The sequence below is a fragment of the Phaenicophaeus curvirostris genome, chromosome 24 (genome assembly GCF_032191515.1).
Source record: "Phaenicophaeus curvirostris isolate KB17595 chromosome 24, BPBGC_Pcur_1.0, whole genome shotgun sequence".
NCBI classification, from domain to species: Eukaryota; Metazoa; Chordata; class Aves; order Cuculiformes; family Cuculidae; genus Phaenicophaeus; species Phaenicophaeus curvirostris.
In genome coordinates, this window is record NC_091415.1 from 1540476 (window position 1) to 1559128 (window position 18653).

The 18653-nt window shown below is 53.9% G+C and overlaps 1 protein-coding gene across 4 annotated transcripts in view; it reads left to right on the forward strand.

Moving 5' to 3' along the window:
- Positions 1-18653, forward strand: part of PLXNA2 (plexin A2) — a 241392-nt gene that overhangs the window by 77248 nt on the left and 145491 nt on the right. Inside the window, exon 1 of one of the 4 annotated variants that reach the window (XM_069876027.1) lies at positions 2071-2269. The exons of 1 other annotated variant lie outside the window; for it this stretch is intronic. The gene's annotated coding sequence lies outside the window, so the exon portion shown is untranslated. Of the gene's footprint in view, positions 1-2070; positions 2270-9782; positions 9913-10043; positions 10062-18653 lie in introns of those variants that run through there. 2 more of the 4 variants (XM_069876029.1, XM_069876030.1) reach the window with 2 other exon arrangements.

Here is an 18653-nt window from a genome sequence, read left to right on the forward strand (position 1 = left end):
GTCATTTTCTCCCCTGCGAGGGGGCAGTGCAGGCTCTGGTTTGCAGCCCTCCCAGGAGGATGGAAAGTGCAGGATCAGGAGCTGCACAGCGGGAGGGAAAGGCATCCCCTGCCAGACTCCCATGCAAGAGGCTCCCGAGCCCTGTACTTGGGACAAACAGCAAAACTAACAGCAAGTTGTGGCTTTTCCCCCATGCAGGGTCCTGTTAATGTGCACCAAGAGCTGCGCCAGGCGTGTCGGTCCATGAGATGAACCAGGGGAAGATGCAGCAGGGCTAATTCTGTCGCTGTGCCGACAGCAGTGGAGGTGAGCGGGGCTGGAGGGGACCTGCCTTGTGCCCTGCTTTACAAAAGGAGATTGGGTTACATAGGGTCATTGTGGAAGAGGAACAAGCTGATGGCTATAATTTTCTGTTGCAAATATCCCAATAGGTAGTAAATGAATTGTTAAAAAATTCTTGATGACAAGGAATGGAAACCAGCAATCCATCATTCTGTTGATCCCTTCCACCAGCTGCGCTCTTCAAAATTGCTCCCGTGCTGCCTTGCTGGGACAGGCTGAGCTGGACCGTGGTGCTTGTGGGGTTTTGGAGCAGCGTGCGCTCACCATCCTGCTGTTACATTTGGGCTGGCTTTGCTTGCAGGTGTCCCCAAGGCCTCGTAGGGCAATGCAGACAACCAGTGTGGTTGAAGATGCTCTTCAGTTTGGGTACCATGATGCTTTTTAAACAGGAGAGGCCAGGTGGTGGCTCTGTGCTGAGCCACTTGGTCCCAAGGAGGGATCTGCTGGCTCCCAGCAGCAGGTGGTCACAGGGCTCCCTGCCCCTGTTGGCCACAGCCACTGTGGTTGGTCTCTGCCAGCTTTTGGCAGGCCAGGGGATGTCGAGGTTGGTGGCTTCAAGGGCTCTGCAGCACATGGACAGTTTTATTCTGTTGGAGGTGACGTGGCCATGGCCAAAGCCAGAGTTCTCAATTCCATTTCATAGATGGGGCACCTGAGAGAGCTTGGGTGTCATCCTCCTGCTCCCAGAACTGGGGGTGAGGGATGTACAGGTGGTCCGAGCTGGGAACAGAAGCCAGCAGCATCCATTCCCCTCCCTGATTGGAGACTATAATCTAGAAAATGTGGGACAGCTGATGGCGCAGGTGAGAAGATTTTAAGAGGGGACAGGTGAGAGGGAGCCTTGAATTCCATCACAGTTTGATCCTAGCCTGGGGGTACTGGTGCCCAGGGATGAGTGGGTAGCTGGGAATGTGCCGATACCCAGAGATGTGCTGGTAGCTGGGGATGTGCCGATACCTCAGATGCCCTGGTACTGGGAATGTCCTGGTGCTCAGGGATACACAGACGCCCTGAGATATCATGGTACCTGGGGGATGTCCTGGTGTTCAGGGGTACGAGGATGCCTGGGGATATCCTGATACCTGGGGAATGGCCTGGTACCCAGGGATGTGTGGTACCAAGGAATGCCCTGGTGCCCGGGGATGCGCTGGTACCCAGGGATGCCCTGATGCCCAGGGATGTGCCGGTACCCAGGGATGCCCTGATGCCCGGGGATGTGCCGGTACCCAGGGATGCCCTGATGCCCAGGGATGTGCCGGTACCCAGGGATGCCCTGATGCCCGGGGATGTGCCGGTACCCAGGGATGCCCTGATGCCCGGGGATGTGCCGGTACCCAGGGATGCCCTGATGCCCGGGGATGTGCTGGTACCCAGGGATGCCCTGATGCCCGGGGATGTGCCGGTACCCAGGGATGCCCTGATGCCCGGGGATGTGCTGGTACCCAGGGATGCCCTGATGCCCGGGGATGCGCCGGTACCCAGGGATGCCCTGATGCCCGGGGCTGCGGCGCCTCTCGCGGTGAGGCAGCCCCGTCTCGCCCGGCGGGCTTTGTCTCGGTGCGGGGCTGTCCCCGCAGCCCTCGGCGGGGGCTGCCGGTGCGGGGGCAGCGCAGGTGGGAGGGCGGGAGGCTCGGCGGGGCGGGCTGAGCCCGCAGCCCCGGCGGGGGAAGGGTTAAGGCGGGGAGGGGGGCGGAGCGGGGAGCGCTCGGGGCTCGGGGGGAGCGGGTGATGCCGGGCGGAGCGGAGCCGCCGGGCTCGGGCAGCGGCTGCGGAGGAGGAGGAGGAGGCATGAGAGGCTGGAGGAGCTGAGCCGAGCCGGGGGAGGCTGCGGGGAGGCGGAGGAGAAGCGGGAGCCCAGCCCTGGCTCTCCACGGTGCAGGGAGCCGTGTGGATTACCCCGCCGGGAGCCGGGGAGCCGCGAGGTCTGGTGAGTGGCTGGGGCTGGAGGAGGGTTGTGGTCCCCCGAGCATCCCCGGGGCTCCCCGAGCATCCCCGCTGCGGCGGCCGGGAGGGTGCAGGGAGGAGGTTTGGGCTCCCACCACGGTCCCTTCCCCGTGGTGGCACCGGAGCTGCGAGGTCTGGTGAGTGGCTGAGGCTGGTGAGGGGCTGCTGCCTCTGAGCATTCCCCTCTGTGGCGGCCAGGAGGGTGCAAGGAAGGGGTTTGGGCTCCCTCCGCGATCCCTTCCCCGTGGTAGCACTGAGGGCTGCGAGGTCTGGTGAGTAGCTGAGGCTGGTAAAGGGGCTTTTGCCCCCCAGAACATCCTCGCTGCGGCTACCAGGGGGTACAGGCAAAGAGGTTTGGGCTCTGACCATGATATCTTCCCCATGGTAGCACCAAGGATTGTGAGGTCTGGTGAGTAGCTGAGGCAGGAGAGGGGCTTCTGTCCCCCGAGCATCCCTGGGGCTGGGGGCTCTCCCGAGCATCCCTACTGCGGTGGCCGGGAGGATGCGGGGAAGGGGTTGGGGATCTCATTGCTCTACGTTCTCCGTGGTGGCACTGGAGCTGCAAGGTCTGGAGTGTGGCTGAGACTGGCTAGCGGTTCTGTCCCCTGGGCATCCCTGGGGCTGGGGAGTCCCCTGAGCATCCCTGCTGCAGCGGCTGGGAGGATGCAGGGAGGAGGTTTGGGCTCCGACTGCGGTCCCTTCCCCGTGGGGCACCGGAGCTGCGAGGTCTGGTGAGTGGTTGAGGCTGGCGAGGGGTTGCTGCCCCTTCGGGCATCCCCGGCACTGAAGGTCCTCGGGGCATCCCTGCAGGGAAGGAGTTTGGGCTCCGACCGTGGTCCATTCCCTGTGGGGTACTGGGGATGCCAGGTCTGGTGAGTGGCTGAGGCTGAGGGGTTCTGCCTCCGGGCATCCCTGGGGCTGGAGGGATTTCTCCAGGTATATCCACGCTGCAGTGATCGGGAGGATGTGGGGAAGGGGTTTGGGCTCTGACCGTGGTCCCTTCCCTGTGGTGGCACCAAGGGCTGCGGAGCCGTGCTGGCGGCACTGATACCCCGCATCGTGCCTGGGAAACCGGTGCCGCGGGCAGCAGCTGTGCCAGCAGCGGCATCCAGGGTTGCCGCTTCTCACAGGCATCAAGAAATCCCTCCCAACTCCCCTTATCCTGGGCATCTCCCTCCCTGTTCTGGTTTATGTGCATGTACATCCACGTATTTTCTCATTATTTCTGCTGTCGCTCTGTCATGGTCTGGAGCAGCCAATGCACCCGAATAAACTCGGTTCCATGAAAAGTTACTGTTGGCAAGGAGAGGCTTCTTGGAACCCCCCTGAAGCTCGGAAAAAAAAATCCCCTTTGAAACTTCCCTAAATCCTCTCAAGACCCTTTTTGAAAGGTGGTGAGGGGAGTGAAGGCAAATGTACTTGTGCTCCCTTCGGGGAGATCCTGACTTCAGTGCGGTGGTGCAAAGCTTCTCCAGCCCACAGCGGCTTGGATGGTGTGTTGATCCCAGCAGAAGCTGCTCTGTCCTCTCATCTTGACCTCCGTTTAACCTGACACGGTCAGGCTTTACAGGCTTTGTCTCCATTCAAGCTGTGGCCGATACTTTCATGTTCCTGGAGGTGAAGTGAATGATGTTCAATTAATCTATGTTCTAAGGGGTATCGGATAGTCAATAGGTTAATATTAAGTGAGGTGAATAGTAAGTGGTAGAGGAAAAACCTGTATGTCTGTGACCTACAGATCAAGGTGCTGGCTTGGTGGTGAGAGAATGTGAAGTTAGCAGAGTACCATGATGTAAAAACCTACTGCTGACAGGGTTTCCCTGTTATTTGTGGAGCACTTGATGCTTCACTGGTGGCTTGGACGTGTCTGACAGATCTCGGCTGACTCGGGGAGATGGTCTCGTCTCCTTCTCTGGATGGCTTCATTGATACCGTGTCGAAAAGTTAAATCAAGTGACCTACTTTACAGCTGAAAGACAGATGCCTCAGAAGAAATCTGTGCCATCTTCAGAACAGATGTTTAGCTTTTTTCCTTTAACACAGAGATGTTAGAGCCTTTAAAATGCAATATTTTTTTTTCCTTTATTACTGTCCTTTTGCCATTTGCTGCCACTTTGAGGACCCTCAAAGCTTCGAGGTGCTATTTCGAGGTGGTGCAGGGAGCCAGATAAAACAGCTTTGATTTAAGAAACTCGGTGCAAGCACCGAGTAACGTGAATGTGCAACTGCTGCTGTGCAACGGCTTATCTAGCAAACCAGTCATCTTCCTCAACTCTTCTAACCATCTCCGCGGCGCTTGTTGCAAGAAGATAAAGTAACCCAATTTACTCTTCATTGTCTTTATAGCGTTGTTCGGTGTAATTAATTGCGGAGTTTCCCCCCCGGCTTATAACAAGTCTGTGCGGTGGAAACAGGTAACAGATGCTGCATGAGATCTGCACTGAAACCACCAATGCGATAGAAACAGCTTCTCCTGGTGCTTTTACCATGCTGGGTCTTGCTCTTTGTGTTAACCCCGAGCTCGCCCTGCCCCTCAGCTGAAGGGAGCTTGGGCTGGGTGCGAAAGGGAGAATGCAGCCCCAGGCTGGTTGTGGGAGCAGGGAGAAGAGGTGACTGCTGCTGCCCTGTGCTCTTTAACTCTCCCCAGCAAATTGCATTAGGATGTGACAAATTGGCTTGCAAAGCAGCTAAATGGAAATGACATTTGGAGCCGTTCGCTGTGCAGACCTTGTGGTGTCTCCGGGAAACGTGTGATTTTCAGTATCTTCCCCGAGTTCTCTAATTTCAGCTACTGCTATAAGGCTTTCCAGAACTTACTCAGGAACTCCTGTTGCAGCTAAATGTGGGACTCTGGGAATAACTGCTGCAAAGCTAGGGCAGATGTGGGTGCAGAATGTATCGTGCTGTAGGCAGCTCAGATGAAGGACTAAATAGATGAAGAATTGGACAAGTGTGGTCCAACTCAATGATCTCAAAGGTCTTTTCTAACCAAATGATTCTATGAACTAGGAAAGAAGCTAATATGCAGAAATCCCATGTGGCAAGAGGTTTGAGGTGAAAAGCTGTGTTTGCTATTTGGGGGCAACGTGGTGGGAGCTGGGTTGGGTCTCAGAAGTACCTTTGTTCAGCTGAGGTTGTTTTAGGGACTCTCAGAGGACGGACGGCGCTGCCTCGGGGAAGCGTCCACCCGCTTCTCTCCTCTCCCTCCTCTGCGTGTCGACGCGGCTGTTTGAACGTGGTGGTGATCAAGCTGTTTTAATTGGCCCCTCTGCAGTTTGAACAATAAATATGTAATGGGGGAGAGGGCCCCCTCCGTTCCGTGTGGCGTCGATGCTGTCATTTTTGATGGGCAGGCGTGTGCTCGCTGCTCGCCTCGTCCCTGCACACTCGGGCGCCGCGCTCGCTCCAGCCCCGTCTCTTGCAGCGTGTGAAAACTGCGCTCCCCCCCTCTGTGTCTGGCATCCTTAAAAAGAGGGGGAAAAAAAAAAATACACAGAGCTGAACCTGAGCGTGCAGCGCTCCTGAGACAGGCCCCTTCACATTTCTAAACCCCCCTGATTATTCAGCTAATCTTTATTTCATGGGGCCTGTTACAAGAAACACAAATGGAGGAGAAAGTAGAAGGCGGTGACACATTTAAAATACACAAGAAAAGTGCTGGCAGGAATATAATTGTTCTTATTCCAGCGATATGAAATATTTATGCGCCTAAGTTGTGGCAAGATTCTCTGCCCCCGCTTCCCACCTAACTCTGAGATGGTTTTCCTGGCAGAGCCTGGTCCCCCCTCACAGGACAGGGGCACCCAGCTGTCCGTGGGCACCCTGTCCGTCTGTCCGGCCCCGCGGAAGGGGCAGGAGGAGCCCGGTGCCCAGCTCGGAGCATTGTCTCACAGTCTGTTAGCTCGCAATCATTCAGAAGCCAGCCTGTGAAAAGCCCCCTTTGAGGTGCCCGTGTTTTGTAGGAGCCCTCCGCTCCCTCTGAGCTTTCTGCTGTTAATTCATTAGATCTGAGGGGGGGTCTCTCTTCCCCCTTCTTTTTTCTTTTTTTTTTTTTTTTTTTTGCGTTCCCCCCCCTTCTCTCCCTGGCGATTCAGTGATGAATGGACAAAAATCCCTCAAGGGAAACATTTTTTCACTTAGTTACAAAGATTTCATGGCTAATTAGAGTAAATGTGGTTTTTAGAGTGTTAATCTCTTAACCAGCTTGGCGAGGAGGCCACCGCCACAACAGCAGAGGGGAGGGCAGGGGGGAGCCAAGGGGGAAAGGTGCCACCAAACGCTTCCTGCGGCTGAGCCCGAACGCCGCAGGCTGGATCCGATGTGTCTTTATCACCAAGAGCAGCCAGTGCGTGATGCTAATTGGGTTCCCACCTTCCCTCCCGGGGCACGGAGCGGGGCGAGGGCACAGCTCGGCTGTGCCAGGCTTGGAGGCGCGTTGGTCTGTGGAGGCCACGAGTTCTTTGTCTGCAAAAGTGCAGAAGGAGCCTCTGGGATGAAAAGCGACGCAGCAACAAAAGCAGAATCGAGGGCAGCGTGCTGTCCTTGGGCAGCAGAGGCGGCTGCCCGGGGGCTCGTGTTCAGAATCTCTCTCCGCAGTGAAAATACACATATTTACCGTGCGCTTCAGCGAGGGAGACGGGCTGCGAGCGCGCCCAGCAGGTGCCTCAGGCTGGGGCCCCACGTGCGGCCACGACAACCTGGTGGCCCAGTGGCCACGACGCCTCCAGGCTGGTGAAACGTGTGCTTTGAGTTGGCACATGGCTGTCAAAGGGAGATGTTTTGCTGATAGAAGTCATCCCCCCGTTGCTCCCATGATTTATCTTTGATGTCTGGCATCTCCTCCGGTCTTCTCCATCTGTGCCCCGTCTCCATCATCTGCCTTCCCAGCCTGGCTTTGACTTTGCCCCAAAAGGCTCTGGAAAGCAAGGTGGCTGGTGACCGGCTCCCCACTGCAGAGAGCTCGGAGGAGATGGGAGTGGGATGTGGGCTTGAAATTCCTTCTCATCCCACTAGAGGGGATCCTCCTGATCAGGCTGGCAGAGCCCAGCTGAAAAAATGAACAGAAAAGCAGCAACTGGCAAAGCTGAGCTGAGATGCAGCCTCTGGTGCAGGAGCTCTGGGGGGACGATGGGCTACAGGGGCTGCAAGTCTCACCTGGCGCTTTGTTCGACGCAGCATTTGTGGATGAGGGGACAGGAAGGTTTTAGTGCTTTTCAAACATTCCCAGCTAAAGCAGGCTGACCGTGGCTGCCTCTCTCTGCTCCTCGCCACCATCCCTGGAGGGATGTCAAACCCGTGTGGATGTGATGCTCAGGGACTTGGTTTAGTGGTGGCTTGGCAGTGGGAGGTGAAGGGTTGGATTTGATGAGCTTAAAGGTCTTTTCCAACCTAAGAAACTCTGAGGTTCTATGGAAGTGTGGCTCCCTGGTGTGGCCTGGGGCTCCTCTGCCCACCGCGGTCCAAGCCCAAGCGCTGGGAGCACTGAGAACGCACGAGTTTACCAAACACACAAGTGCAACACATGTCAGTGATGTACTTCATCTGTTCTCTGGTGGGATTTTGAGTCTGAATTACAACCCATCTGTGCAGTTCAGAGAGCCTGAGCGATGCTGTCGGACTCCGGGTACTGGGATGCTGGTGGGGGGCTGCCAGGGACAGGGTGCTGGGAACGAGGTGCCCTCCCCTCCGTTATCAGATAGAGCCCATCTCGTGTTTCTCGCTGTAACTGCTGCTGCTGTTTGGGTGAAATCAAACTGGGAGGTGCTGACGGGTTGGGGGGAGGGAATGAAAAGCGAGATAAATGTCTCGTATTATGAAAATTTAATCCTGCTTTGCCTGGGTTAAAATTGCATTCAGAGCAGGAGATAAAAAGCATCGGAGTCACGTTATAAAAAAAGCCCAGATCATCTCAAAAGACAGAGCGATAGCGAGCCTGGGAGAGCCCTGCTGTGCCAGGGCAGCAGCGAATGCTGCTTCTTCGTGCCTGGCACCGGGGCCAGTCGTGCCACCGAGCCCGCCCCGGGACCAGCCTGCCTGCTGCCTTGGCAAAGCTCCGTGCTGGGACGCTCGCTCGCTTCCATCTCGCCGCTTGGCACCAGAGATGGTTCTTCCAAGAAACGAGTCCACTAGGGAAGTTTTGATTCCAGCTGATGCGTTTCTGTGTTAGCTTCTTGTGCTGTGTCCCTTATCGCCTGTGGGTTCCTTGCAATCGCGATGGCCCCGTTGTGTGAATGGCTCCTGGCCGGCTGGGCACCTCCTGAGGCTCAGGGGACCTGGAAAAGCTCTGCTCTTCGAGGTCCTGCTTATTCCAGTCATTCCCTCTGATGGAGTGGGTGACAGTGATGGTGGGAAGAGCCCAGAGCCCATCTCTGTGTGGTTTCTGGGGTCTGAGGATCCAACCCAGCTCTCTTCAGTCGCTGTGTGTTGTGTTTGGTGTGACAGCAACTTCCCAGGCAGGAATGTTCCTCGCAGCCCTTTTCCTGCTCCGGCACCACTTCCCCGCTTCATAAAAGTGAAAGGTGATGTCTGAGTAAATATTACACTGACCTCTCACCCCGCGTCCTCCCGCTGCAGCTGCTCCTTTCTCGGGGCTCATTAACGGAGCCGCCGGCTGAGCCGGGGCTGCGCTGCCGAGGAGGGGGCTTGGCGCTCGGCTCGGTGCTGGAGTTGGACGGGAAGGGCAGTCTCCTTCCTGGCTGCTGCTGAGGTTGAGCCTCCTCTGCCTGGTAAGTAGATGTTGGAGCAGCCTTCGCTGGGGCTGGGCAGGGAGCTGCTCCTGGGAGTGGTGTGAGATGTCCTGGTGGGCACCAGTGCCACGTAACGCCGGAGCTGTGGTTGTGAGCAAGAGGAGGTGCTGTTTCATGGTGGTTCTGCACTAGCAGAAGCCTCTGTGGGACCACTAGCAGCATCAAAAATCCATGTACACAGGAGACTGTTCAGGGTGGGTGCTGGCAGGAGCATGGACCTGGCCTCTGCCTCTCCGTGATGTCTTGGAGGGACTGGGAGGGCTCCGTGATGGCTGGACCGGCAGCTCCTGCCTGTCATGGACTCAACTCATGCATGGGACTCGGCAATGGGAGCGCTGGGATGTGTGGGGCAGGTGTGGGAAAAAGCCCTTGGGCTGCACAAGCCAATTTTTCCACTTTTCCACTTTTCTTTCTCCACTTTTCTAGCGAAGGGGCCGTTGGATGGGGCAGTGATAATCCTTGGAGAGGCCATTCCCTGCTTATATCAGGCGAGGTTAAAGGAAATGGCTTATTTTGCTTTCAGCTCTTGGCTGGCTCTTAACAGTATTTGAAACCCAGCAGTTTTTAATTCCCGCAGCAGGTCGGTGTCAGGCTCCGGAGCCCCGTTTCCCTGTACCGATTCTCAGGAAGCTGAGCGGTACCGGGGAAAACAGGAAACCTCTGGGGCAGCGCTGGGCTGCTGCTTGCTCACTGTGCTGCCCCGTGACGCGCGCCGGGAAGGAAGCGGATCCACCGAGGCTGGTCCAGGAGCCACCGTCAGACCCTGACTCAGCGTGGAACAAGTTCCTCGTGTTATTTCCAGGCTCGGCGAGCCTGGGAACAAATACTTCCCGGAGAGATTTCTGTGTGGTTTTCCCTCCGTGGCTGTTTCATGGCATCGGTAAGAGAGCTGGGAGCGATCCCTCGTGTGCGACGTGGTGGAGGAACCTGGGCAGCCAGGGCAGGAATCTGGAGGTGTGCAGGGTTTTTCCTCAATGTTCACATTTAACGCTGTTTCAGTTTGTTAACCTGGGGATGAGCATCCAAAAAGTGAGTCTGAGAGGCTTTGAATTCTTGCTGTTTCCTTTGCTGGGCCCTATCTTGCCCTGGTGAGATTTTCTGTATAGCCCAAAGCGGCTGTTTTTCCCCCGAGGAGTGGGAAGCTGAGGTTTTCTGGTTTCAGGGAGCTGGCTGTCAGCAGAGCAGGTGCTGTAATGACCGTGGGTGCGTCGGTAGCGGGGTTAGAGCCTCCTAAGTCATGTTTCTGCTGTGGGTGATTTCCCAGTGCTCTGAGTGCAGCAGACCGCAGCGGGCTGGTTGCCTGCCCAGGTAGCCAAATAGGAGAGATTCACGTGTAGCCGGTTCATGTGAAGAGCTTTGTTCCCCGTGGCTGGGTAGATTTATTGATGTCAGAGCAGAGAAATGGTAAGTTGGCTGCTTAACAGGGATGTTACAGTTCAACTCCATAAAACACACAGGCTGTCTCCTTGGCTCATTCATTTGCCAAGTCCCCCAAAAGTCGCTGTGACAGGAGCAGAGGATGGAGCGCTGCCCTCATGATCATATTTCCTGCCTTTGCTGGTTGATGTCACAGCCTGTAATGTTATTGAAACAACAAAAAAAGGCTGTGGATTTCCTTTTCATTTTTTAATGGAAGTGTGAAGAGGTGGGGTGGGGAGGAAAAGGCATATGGCTGTAGGTTTCCTAACCGGCTGTGTTATTCTATGCTTGCTGTGGCCAGGCTGCTACATAAGAGCTGGTGGGGTTTCGTGTGTGTTTTCTTTTTCCCTGAGCTGGTTTGTGGTACATTAAGTGCTTCTCAAAGATGCTGCTTAAATACTTACATGGGGGATAAGCTCTTAAAATCGAGAGTGAATCCAAGATCATCTCGGAGACTGCCTTGGAATGAGAAATGCTTCTGTGTTTGCCCAAAACCTTCTAAAATCTCTGACCTTTGTCTGCCCCTCTGTGTTTCCAAACAAATTTAACGTTACAGAGGCATCATCCGTTGTGTTAGAGAAGCTGGAAAGGCCAGATGAAAAACATCCCCAGTAAGTAATCTGTTTGGCTGAGAGATGATGCAGCAGCGGAAGGTTCACTGCAGGCTATTTCTCTCCTAGTTATTACGGTTCCCCCCGCAGTTCACAAGGAGTTAATTACGGCAGTGGTGATGAGCCCCTCTCTGATCAATGGGCTGTGGTGTGTTTGGCTGGACTGGTGGCAGATGAGGAGCCTTATGGAGCAGGAATTGTGTTAAAGGCCTGTTTGGTGGTGGCAGGTTTAGACCGTCTTTAGAATCTCATAGCAACCAAGGAGCATGGGCAAGCACTCCGGAGTTCACTGGAAGAAAGAGGCAGGAGCCCCTTTGCTTGTCCACTGGGATATAATAAGGTGCTGGTACAAGTGCTTGCATAACGTGGCTTTTCAAGGCGTAAATTGTGTGACAGGGGCAGATCTGTTCCATCGGTTCCACCAAATAAATTCCCTGACGTGGAGGTGCCCACAACTTGTCTGAGCCTGGGCTCAGAAGCGCTGCAGTGGATTCCCAGAAAGGAAACAAAAGCTCTTTTAGGGGCTTCCAAGGGTGCTACGTAACTCAGTTAAAAACTAAACTCCTGCCCAGGGTACTGAGTCACTGGGAGGCTTAACCTCAGGAGTGGAAGTTGGATGGGATGGGACTGATGTTGCAGATGTGGTTCTTCACTTCTGAGTGTGAATTCAGCAATCTAGGGGGGGGTTAACCATTCGCTTCCTTGTTTGTAATGAGCTGTGTGTCAATCCTGTTCTCTGTATGAGATCTAACGTACTTTGAAGTAAGGGTATGGTCACCCTGGGCATGAGTCCTGTGGGCACAGGGTGTTGGGCAGCTCACCTTCCCAGGTCTGCCTGAGCTGCAAAAAGCAATTGAAAACCAAACAAGTTTGACTTAACGTTCTCCTCCTCCTCCCAAGATCTAAGAAAAAGTGTTTTCCTTTCCAACAGTGCAAATGTTAACATGAGAAAAAGCGAATTATTGACTCATTTGTTCATCCCTGACAATTCCTGTTATGTTCTCTGCAGATTTCCATTATCAACACGACACTTTGCCAGATTATCTGCTTTAGCCATCGTGTTACCAAAGAGGATATGATATTAATTTCCTTGTCATTGAGTTTTTCTGATGTATGTGGGATCGTTTGGTTAATGGTGTTACGGATCTTAATGCAAATCAGTTGGGCTTTACTTCTATCCTCTAAAGAGATGATGGGAGCAGCACTGAAGAGGTCCTGGAATATCATATATTAGGAAGAAATTCCTCACAGTAAGGGTGGGGAGGCCCTGGCCCAGGTTGCCCAGAGCAGGGGTGGCTGCCCCATCCCTGGAGGGGTTCAAGGCCAGGTTGGATGGGGCTTGGAGCCCCTGATCCCGTGGGAGGTGTCCCTGCCCATGGCAGGGGATGGGACTGAGTGAGCTTTGAGGTCCCTTCCAACCCAAATAATTCTGTGGTTCTATGATCCTTGGTATGTTCTAAGGAATCAAGGTCGTGTTGTCATCCGTTCTTGATCCATCAGCCCGTTGGTGATGCATGTGGTCAGGGGCGATGAGGTGGTGTTGACCTGCTTAGATCACAAGTGCTGCTCCACACTTGGGCTTCTGCAGCGTCCTGGGAGGTGGGAACAGCGGGAACGGGGATCGCTGCTGTGCTCCTACGGGACTGCAGCCAGGGCAAGACAGTTTCCACGGAGGAGTGTTGAATTAAAGGGGGTGTGAGGAGCTCTCCAAGCAGGCAAGCTTGCTGCATTCCTGTGAAATATGGCCTTACAAGTCCTTGAAGGATTTATTGTTTTCCGGGCGCTGCTGGATCCAGTCCGATAGGCTGGATATAGGAAGGAAATGACTCAGTTGCTCTACAGACAAGTGCAGCTTTGAAATTCAAAGAGGCAGGAGACAGCTGAGAGGCTCCAACTCCTTCCCATCGGGAGTTGGGGCCCCGTGTGTCTGTTATTCTTTGTGCGCAGCTCTTGGGGGTTGCAGCTGGGATGGGGCAGCGGGTGGGAAGAGAGGGGGCTCACACTGCGAAGCAGCCGATGCCTCAAAACCCTCTGGCGTGAGGACACCATGGGAGAGCAGGTGACAGCAAGCGCCCTGGGGGTCACTGTGGGGTGAGAGGGCTGCTGGGAGCAGCTGCTGATCTCCATCCCTGCTTGACCATCACCGATCGATTGCTGCGCTGGGGACAAAGCGCGGGGCAGAGCTTGCAGCACCCTAACGGCTCCCAGGTTGCCCAAGGCATCCACAACAGGGTGGAGAAGTGCAGTGACCCTCGTGTAGATGAGCTGCGCGAGGAGTTTGGATGCTCCGGCTCCTCTGTCTCCTTTTCTTTTCCCCACGTTGTTTTTTCCTTGCAGTCCCCCGTGTTTGCGTCGTGGTCTGAGCCGTGCAGGGATTTGCCACGAGAAGTGGAGAGACGCTAATGGTTTTGCAAGACAAGCTCAGGATTTCAGGACCTTTTACCCACCAAGGTGTCCAGTCTTATGTTCTTTAGCCTCATCTAGTAGCTTCTGGCTGATGTCGGGTGTGGATGTAAGCAGATGCTTCCACCATCCTATCGTCAGCTGGGTTGCGGAGAGAAGTTTCTAAATGACAGAAAGATCCTTAGCAAAGAAACAAGAGTTAGTGTTAAAAATGAAAACAAGACAGCTTGTTTCATCTAAACAGAAGGGTTATTAAACAGGCTTGAATTAATCAGTGATCTGCCAGAGCTCTGAAATTGAAAAGCAGGGCAGAGGAGCATGGAGCAGACAAGAGGGAAGAAGCCACTTTCTCAAGTAGACATTGATGTCCAAAAGCTGTAGGAGGGGAGGTGACGTTCAGCTGCTGGTGGGATGGAGGTGAGATGGCTCTAGGCTTTGGGGTCCTTGACTGGACCTCAGGACACAAGGACAGGGGTATCTGGGAGCCCCCTGGGCACTGATGCTCTCCTTGTGGCTGCAAGGTCCGTGGTGGTCACTGCTTTTCATGCTTGGTGAAGCAGACTGGGCTGGGAACGAAGGCGTTTTATGTTTCCCAGGGTTCAGGTACCTCAAAACACTTTGAAAAACTGCATCGAGCACCCCAACGATGCCCCAAAAGGGCAGGCATCCGTGTGTAAAGGGGCTTTGAGAGGTAAAGTCACTTCCTTCATGTTGATAAAGCTGGTGTGGATTGCAGTTCGTAGCACATACTTCCACTAAGACAGGGCTGACGAGGGCTGGTTAATGGTCCCTGAAGGGTTCTTCAGTGCTGTGTGGCTCTCTCCTGCATCAACCTGTCTGCTTCAGTTTTGCTGTTAATTTAAGGGCTCTTGCAGTTGTGCTCTGCCTCTCCAAATCCTTGTTTATCCCACCTGGGTGATAATTTCTTCCACATCTGTGGGGGTGGGGGATGCCGGTGCTGGGACTGGAGCTTTCATCTCCCCAGCACTGGGTCTTCCCTGTCATCTGAGTGAAGCAGAGAGCTGATGGTGGTGGTCACGCACGAGGGATGAAGCTCTCCCTTTGGGGTGTTCCTTCACTTCTCATCCCGATGGCTCCTGCCCCAGTTTGGGAACAGGGAATCATAGAATAGCTTGGGTTGGAAGGGACCATCCAGGCCGTTGCGTGCTCTCAATTTCAACGCTGCTGGCTGAGCGAAATCTATAGCCACGCGGTAGGGGATTCAGCATCTCGGAAACCCGATTTTAACAAACGTACAATTTCCTGGTTTACTTAGGTAACAGCGCTGTGGCTACTGTGTAAATACATCTGGCTGCCGTAGGGAGTGTTGGGGATAACGAACACCGCTCGCTGTACAGGGCTGGCACAGCCAAAGGATTTCTGTTTCAGGATTTCTGTTTAATGGAGTGGCTGGGGACCCATTTAATTTGAAGCTGGGGTTCTTCACTTGCCTGTGGTGCACTTGGAGCGAGGCCAGGAGAAGCTGCTGCTTATTTTTCTCCTCTAGTTCGGTGGCCGCTCTGTGATCTCCCCTCGCGCTGCGCTGTAATATTCTCTTGTAATAAACTGCAGCTGGATGTCACCTGGGGAGGGAGCGCCGGGCTGAGGCTCCGGAGATAAAACTCCTGGCTTGGCCACTGGGACCTCTTGACTAGCCTTGGGCAAATCATTTAATCGTTTAATCTGCTTGCACCGAAGGTCACCATCCATTAAATTCAGTGTTGTTGGGAATAAAGTCCATGAATAATCAAACTATATTCAGATGCACCAGTGGAGAGGGGTGGATAAACCTCAGTCCATGAGGACTTGAGTAAGAAATTAGAAAAAGCACTTTCTAAAGGACCAAATGACCTAGATTGCCTGGAGGGGTTGTGGACTCTGCTTCTGGAGGTCCTTAAGGGCAGTTTAGAGAGGCATCTCTTGAATTATGATTATAGCTGGTCCCCACCGCAGGAGATTGGATTAGAGAATCACAACTTTCTGGCTACAAACTTTTATGATTTAATGTTATCCAAAGCCATTGACCTATTCACACAGGCTCGGATGAAACTGAGACTTCCCAAAACCTGAATAAACCAGCTATGAAACTTAAGAAGTGTTAAATTTTCCCTTTGTGTCATACTTCAAGGCACCAGGAAAATGAGAGTCTGGTCTGTTCTGCTCCGCGCTCCAGCGCACGGTGCTGTCGCCGGCCTTGGCTCTGTCCTCAGGGACTGCACGGTGAATAAAGTCCTCTTTTCCCAGCACCTCTCTCGATGCAAGGTAATTTATAAGCTATTTTGCAGCAGTGTACTTGAAGCTCAATAGCTGCCAGCTGGGGTTTCTCAGATAGCAGGTGTCAAGTATCAGCACGAGGAAAGAAGAAGGTGTCTAATTTCTGCCACCTTGGTGTCCTAGGTTGATTATTAATTTTTCTAGATGACTTTTGGGGTTGCTGGGTTAAACGCCTCCAGCTGCAATGCACAGCTGGGGGTCAGCCATGCCGGAGCCGCAGCTGCCATCCTGCTTTAGATTTGTCAGAGGAGCCAGCGCTCCTTTGGAGATGATGGTGGTTTTGTCAATGTTAAAATGTTGGTGCCTCCTTGCTGTGTTGCAGGGATATTTGAGCATCCTTTGGGGTCAGAGGTAACGGTACCCATGTTTGTTTCTCACTGCTGTCAGGAGAGAGTAGCCCTGCTCTGCTGAACGAGCTCTGCTCAATACATTTATGAACAGAGGTGCACCAAGAAGTGCTAAACCAGCCCCGTACACATAATTCTGTAGAATCATTAAGGTTGGAAAAGACTTCTAAGCTCATCCAGTCCATCCGTCAGCCCAACCCCACTGGGTCTACTAAGCCGTGCCCTAAAGTGCCACATCTCCATGCTTTTTTAACACCTCCGGGAAGACTTTACTAGAGCAATTTATGCCTGGTAACTCCCTTCTAAGTTTGCCGTCAATTGAACATACTTTTCATGTGCGAAAGCATTATCCCCACTTATGCAGGTGGAACAACTGAGGCTGTTACATGTCTTGTCCAGGTCTATTCGAGTCCAGGGCAAAGCCAAGAATGATGCTGGACCAGGGGTCAGGGTGCTGTGGTCTCCAGAGCACAGTTGCAAAGATGAGGCTTGCAGCAGGTCTTTCCCTGCAATCTGTTTGTCTTTACCCTAGACCTGTTTGGATGTGTGTGCTTGAGAGGGGAGAGGTGCCTTATCCGGTATGCATTGTATAAACAATATCCCAAGTCTGGACAACATGAAATTTTGTGCATAATTCACGCAGTCGTGTTTGTTATCAGGGAAATGCCTTTTCGTGGCTGGGTTTCGTTCTTCCCCTCCTCTTCCTTGTCCCAGGGCTGGAGGAAGCAATAATCACAATACTGTATTTTGCCCTCTTAACTCTTTCTCAGAAACCTGATGAGCCCATCAAATACCATCCCTGTGAATAAGCAGGGCTGGGGAAGTGAGAACACGGCTCCCGGTGTAGAGTCTGCTGGCACAGCCCTGCGGAGCAGCAACGAAGCAAAGGGATGAGGTGTAAAGGTGCTTTTCAGCCTGAGACCCACAGGGTTCCGAATTGCAGGTTGTGCTGCAGGAAGGAGGGGAGATGCAGATGAGATCTTAGGAAGAAATGTTCTCCTGTGAGGGTGGGGAGGCCCTGGAACAGGTTGCCCAGAGCAGGGGTGGCTGCCCCATCCCTGGAGGGGTTCAAGGCCAGGTTGGATGGGGCTTGGAGCCCCTGATCCAGTGGGAGGTGTTCCTGCCCAGGGCAGGGAGATAGAACTGGGTGGGCTTTGAGGTCCGTTCCATCCCAAACCATTTGATGATTTTATGAAATGATGGAGCTGGCAGTTGTGTTTCAAGCACAGCGCTGCTTGGGCTTCCTCAGCCCTGCTGCAGCGTGTCAGGACTGCTGAGACTCCCCTGCCCCAGGGTGTCTGGGAAAATCCTCTGTGCAGGGCTCAAACCTCCCCAGGCTCCTCTTGTAACCCGAAGAGGAGAAGCCACCAAGAGCAGAGAAGGGATTTGGTGCAGGTTTCTGCTGGGCAAGGGAGGGGTTCAGCAGCCTGGGGCTCATCTGGTTGTAGCTGCAGGCCTGAGACCCACACCTCCAATCTCAGCTGGAAAAGGTCCCAGAGATGCTTAGATCAGACCATTTGGCTCAAAGCTTTTGTCTAATTAAAACAAAACCAAACCCAATTAATTGTTGTAAGGTCTTCCTCAGTAGCTGACAAATGTGTCCTGAATCTCACTTCATCAAAGGGGATAAATCACTGTGGCAGCTTTAATGGTTGGAAATGTCTCATAGAAAGATTCCCAGTGGGCTCCAGGAGGGATGCAGATCCAGCATGTGTCTTGCCATGGAGAAATGGCCAAGCTCTCAGCTTTTCTCCTCTCGTTCTGGTTGGCAGATACGGACGCCGAGCCAATGCAAAGAGAAAGGGTCAGGCTGGTGCGAGGGTTGTTCCAAATGGTTTGTTCTTGTGTTTGAGTTTATATAGCAGAGCCTGCCCTTTTGGTGACCCTTTTGATAATTCCAGGGGGGGTTGGGGGTGGTGGTGACAGCTCGCTGACCTGCAGGGAAGGTCAGGAGTGGGAGCCAGCCGGTCCCCCCGCTCCCGGCCTCGCAGCAATGAATCTTAGTTGACTATAAAGAGCAGAAAGGGCAGAATCCACCTCCAGCTTAGAAAGCAATCACAGACCCATTGTCCCCCTCCCTGCAAGCTCAGTCATTTCTCTGGGGGCTTCGTTCTGAGAGAACTCCTCAGCACATTGCAGGGGGGTTGGAACAGGGTGAGTTTTAAGGTCCTTTCCAACCCAAACAGCTCTATCATTCAATGAAACCCACGCGGGCTTAGGAGAAAAACTGTACTGGCCTTTATCTCCAGCTCCACGTCCCCTTTCTGGGATGGCTGGGGACCCTGGTGGCCTCTGGGCAGGGAGAAGCACACTGGGATGCTGAGAACTGGGGCCAGGAGGGCAGGGGTGAGGATGCTGGGGCTGGTGCAGGTGCCTTTGCTGTGTCTTGGGAGGTGCTCGAATCCTCCGGAGGGGACGGAGCATCCCTGGAGTGCAGGACCTGATGGAGCAGAGGTGATCGGTGAGGGCTCAGTGGTGCTGGGGCCGTGGATAAACCACTGCTCACAAGACCAACCCTACCCCAAAAGAAAAGATACTGGCGCTGCAAAGCAACCGCATCTGCTGCG